The following is a 5,436-nucleotide window of genomic DNA, read 5'->3' on the forward strand; positions in this document are numbered from 1 at the left end:
TGATCTGCTCGATACCTTCACACACCCTCTGGGGTGAACTGACCTTCTCCAGACCTAGACACACCCTCAGGTGTGAACTGATCTGCTCGATACCTTCACACACCCTCTGGGGCGAACTGACCTTCTCCAGACCTAGACACACCCTCAGGGGTGAACTGATCTGCTCGATACCCTCACACACCCTCTGGGGCGAGCTGACCTTCTCCAGACCTAGACACACCCTCAGGGGTGAACTGATCTGCTCGATACCTTCACACACCCTCTGGGGCGAACTGACCTTCTCCAGACCTAGACACACCCTCAGGGGTGAACTGATCTGCTCGATACCTTCACACACCCTCTGGGGCGAACTGACCTTCTCCAGACCTAGACACACCCTCAGGGGTGAACTGATCCGCTCGATACCTTCACACACCCTCTGGGGCGAACTGACCTTCTCCAGACCTAGACACACCCTCAGGGGTGAACTGATCTGCTCGATACCTTCACACACCCTCTGGGGCGAACTGACCTTCTCCAGACCTAGGCACACCCTCAGGGGTGAACTGATCTGCTCGATACCTTCACACACCCTCTGGGGCGAACTGACCTTCTCCAGGCATTGACGCACCCTCAGGGGTGAACTGACCTGCTCCAGACCTTGACAAACCTGTTGGCCCGTTCTGGCCAGCCAAAGCGGACATATGTCTAGCTTCTGACTCTAAAAATGGCAAAATGGAGTGCATAGCTCTGTTTCTCAGGTGTGCGCCTGGAGCCCCCTCTTTCCGTATGACATGAATTGTAGTCTGATTCCGCGATCTGATTCCAAGTCCTTGAATTCAAGACGGTGTCCGTCAGTGCCACTGCACATGTACCCCAACATGAGATTTAGGATCATTTGCTCGTGTCGGAGACCGTCGTTTTCCAATGCACGTAATGAGTGTTGATAGGGGTTTAGATGGTGTGGAATTTGGCTCACAATGAGCTCGCAACATCATGTATCATAATCTTCTTATCCGGCACACAGCAGCCTAACCTTTACCGCAATCAGTGCAAGAGTAGTCACGTAGTGACCTCCAGAGGCATTTGTTCCACCTTTATCCAATTTTTGCTTGGATTGATATGCGCATGAGCACGTGTTGAATGCTTTGAAAATGAGAAGTAGATAAAAACGCGTAACATGTCGAGAACACGGCATGCTTTATACCATGCAAGGAATTGTTTGTGCCTGAGGCGCGCTATGCTGGGTTTTCACTGACTTTTGCCCTGTCTTTACCCCTACCTCCACCCCACCCCACCCCACCCCAGTGCGAAATTATGTGCACCTATGCGCTTGGTTAGCACTACACTTAAAATGTGCGACTCGTGCAATATAATCCCTTCCTCTTACGACGGCTATCCGCAACGATGTTTTGCGATTACAAGTGTATCCCCTTGCAACGTTCATCCAGTGCGGTCTGTGTCCCCTTACTCATTATCTTTAACTTATTTGCTTGAGCTGCCTGTATTAGGGCTACTTGTAACTGTATTTGAATCTAATCCCGCTTCAGAACTGTTTGAGCTGACGTCGGATACCTAGCTACAAAGGCCCGAATCTGGACCAGAGCACGTTGTGTTTTGTTTTCACTGATGTTTATATCGTCGAAGCACACCCCATAGTCCAATTCCCCACAGCTTACTGAGGTCCGGATTCCCTCCCTTCAATTCCGATCACAAATATTGTTACGGCCACACCCAGTGAAAGACTCGGGCAGAAACGGCCACCATGGCCGCGCTGTGCCTGCCCACCCGCTGGGCGCGGGATCAAGTGTTGACCGAGCTGGTCACGGCCTGACAGGCGTGAAGGTGGCCGGTGGCGGGGCACCAGGTGTCGACTCGTCGGCCTGGCCGTGGGAGGTCGGCCGACGCATGTGGCGCCGCCGCCGGACAAACAGCTGACGGGGGACGCCGTCGCCGGACAACGGCTGACCTTCTGTCGCCATCAGGCCGGACAATCTATCAGGAGATGAGTGGTGGTTTCGAAACCTTGAGGGGAGCGTCGAGACAGGGCGTGATTATTTCTGATTTTTTTCCATTTGTGTTGTCCCCCGGCTAATAATTGTTCGCGCGGGTATATCTGACAGTACTGGGGTCAGACGAGGGCACTTTGCAACAATCCCTGCAACTGCGTATGCGTACACATTTTAAAATGTGCATTTACTTGTCAGGCACGGCACTAGTGCATCGCTGTCTCATAAAGTTGCAAAAGTATTCTGCAAAATATGCACAATAGAGTAATTCATGTTTCCATGTCGGGACACTTCCGTCATAAAAACTAATAAACTGCATCGCGCGCCGCGAGGCCTTGTGAAGGGCGAGGGATCACCGTCAAAATGAAAGGAATCCAAGATGTCTTCATTATCCCGAGATCGTGATTCGAATTCATACCCGGTACGTCAAAGCATGGTTTCCAAGCTACCAGGGACGTAGTGTCGCCCCCAGGCGAGTGTGAAATGTCGCCTCCAGGTGAGGACGTAAAGTCACCTCCAGGTAAGGCCGTAGTGTCGCCCCCGGGCAAGGGTGTAATGTCGCCTCAAGGTGGAGACGTAATGTCGCCTCCAGGTGAGACCATAGTGTCGCCCACAGGCGAAGGTGCAGTGTCACCCCCAGGTGAGGGCGCATTGTCGCCCCAGGGTGCCCCTGATCCGACAGCTTGCAGCTGGGTTCCTCAACTTAAAGAGAGTCCTCTCAGTCCAGATGTCATGATCGTTAAACAAATTATTGTCAATATAAAGCACACAATATGGAAAACCGATGTTCACGCGGGATCATTTCTCATTTCTGTTTCTGATCTATGTAAGAGGTCAGATGAGGATGACGGGATGCTGACCGCGGCCCCGTTCACGGAATGCCAACGGACGGGGTGCTGACCGCTGGCCCCCTTCGCGGGATGCCAGCGAACGGGGGTGCTGACCACGGCACAGCTCCGACCGTTGACGGCCCCGTTCGTGGGCTTTCAGCAGCAATGGAAGCAAGAGTTTCACAGATACCTGCTCTGTACGGGAAGGTGAGCCGCGTCACCAGCCGACCCAAGCTCGTCTACCACTGATATCGACAACAGTCTCAGTGCCAACCAGGAATCGATGGTAGCCTGGAGGCTTTCCTGTTCCTGGAGAAGGCCAAATTCGTTGATCTGTTCGTCGGACAGCTCACGTCCCAGCTGCGGTGCACAAGGTGCGCCCACCCGTCCGCGATGTCCGACCCGTCCTCGGACCTGACCCTGCCGACCACGCCCAAGACGGCCTAGACGCGATTGCAAGTATGATCCGACGTCCTCGCCAACCTGCCGTTGGCGAAGACGTCGACCGTTGGACAATCAAACAAGACAATCAACCGTTGGACGGAGGCGAAAAACCTGATGAGCGGTACTCGGCGTTGAAGGGCATCGACGTAAAAACCATTTTGAAAGCCGACCTGCTCAACGTGTCCAATACTGTAGAAGTACTCCGAGGGCTCCCTGATCCGGAAATCCCCGCGCACCCTCGTGGCGCGCCCTGCGCGACTCCCGCCGCAGCAGCGGCTCAGAGACAAGCTCTCAGCACCATTGCACGGGATGCCCCCACCAGCGCCTTGGACCTTTTGCTGTACTCCTCTGGACGGAGAGCATGTGAGTAGTCTGCGCGCGTGGCCACATCCGCGTTCGGGGGACTGGTACGAGAAGTCCAGAATTTGGCCCAGAGCTATGGTCCAACATCAACAGTTGCCAAGTGGACGTGTTTTTCGAGCTGGACGTCGGTGCTTTGATAGCTTCGAGGGGGTTATCCCTCTATAGTCCCGTCGGCTGATGTCACAGGCCCCATCCTGGGAGAGCCTGTGCGAAATGCGCGGAGGACATGCTCGTCTGGCCAATCATGTGCATAATGAATCTTGAACAACGCGTGAATGTGCCGATAATTGGCAGGTGTGCGTGCAGTGTTGTCATCCTTAAAACATCCCAAATGCAATCTGATTTTTTTGGGCGTGAGTCAAAAATAAACTGGCTTCATTGGTTAACACGCGCAAGGGTGGCGATTGGATACCCTTCGCTCGGGTGGGGTCAGTTTGACCCCCTGAGTTTCAGAAACTAAAAGAGCTTGAAACAACAATTCACGGGGTGTGTTGACGTGTAAGTGAACCAACTTAGGTCAGTTTTAGATTCTTATGGCCACGACCTTCGGGTGAAATATGGTCAAACAAAGTCGGCATTCCCGGTGGCCTCCAAAGGGCCTTAAACCTAAATAACTGTTCTAAGCAAAAAGGCACATGTTCATTAAGGTCAGCGACCTCGTTTGAACCTAACGAAGGTCAATGGTGACCAAAATCATACAAGACCGCTTTGAGTGTTGCATTGGATAAACGGACAAAGGTTACGCTAGGTGTTATGTTCCCAAAAACAAAATATTGACCTGGGTCATTTGGGTCAGCGACCTATCCTGACCTTTAATCAGTCTTTTGAAGGGATATAATGCGGTTCCCGTTACCAGTAAATTTGAAATGAGCGCAACAGAAACTACTTCATACAGGAAGCCCCAGAGGTAATAAAACAGGTTGGCATTGACCTTGGTACTGACCTTCATGCATGACCTTAGGTCACTGCAATTTGTTCATTCATTTGTTGTGTTGCCTGAGAAAGTGTCTCAGAGATGTATGGCTTCGTCTGACACTCCGTTGTTGGAACATATTGAACTATTCCCTATAAATTGCCTTCTCTGAATCCATGACCTGACTTTGGCCTGCCGTAGTCATCGACCTTACAATGTACGTCATTGGTTTATACCAGACGATTTGCCTTTTCAATTGCCTACAGCTATGCAAAATTTGGCGCGGCGACGCCACACCGTTCGAACACAATGCCGGAAAAGATTTTCGGGGGGCCAATTTGGCCCCCACCCTCAAGCCGCGCGCGTTAACACGCGCCCGGGTGGCCGGTTGGATACACTTCGCTCGGGAGGGGATCATTTGACTCCCTTCCCTGAGATCTCAGAAACTAAGAGAGCTAGAGACAACAAATTTACAGGTTTGTTTCACCCGAGCGTGAACTCACTTATGTCCGAACTTTGGGTGTCTAGGTCCACAATCTTCGGGTCAAATAAGGTCAAACGAGGTCAACTCCATATTGTTGTCCAAAGTGGCTCAGAGCCTAGATACCTGTTCTTCTAAGCAAAATATCACTGATGCTCATTTAAGGTCAGTGTTTGGCCTTTTGGAGGTAATGGTGACCAAAATACTACAAGACTGCTTAGGGTTTTGCGTTTGAATACGCATCAAAAATTACGCTCGCAGTATATTCATAAAACCGAAGGGTTGACCCGAGTCATTTAAGGTAAGTGATCTATGCTGACGTATAGGAAGTCTGTGGAAGACGTATAATGAGGTCCCTGTTATCAATAAACTTGGAAACGAGTACCAAAAACTATCACATGCAGCAAGCTCTAGAGC

This window comes from Pollicipes pollicipes, unplaced genomic scaffold (genome assembly GCF_011947565.3).
Source record: "Pollicipes pollicipes isolate AB1234 unplaced genomic scaffold, Ppol_2.1 Scaffold_4740;HRSCAF=5597_pilon_pilon_pilon, whole genome shotgun sequence".
NCBI classification, from domain to species: Eukaryota; Metazoa; Arthropoda; class Thecostraca; order Pollicipedomorpha; family Pollicipedidae; genus Pollicipes; species Pollicipes pollicipes.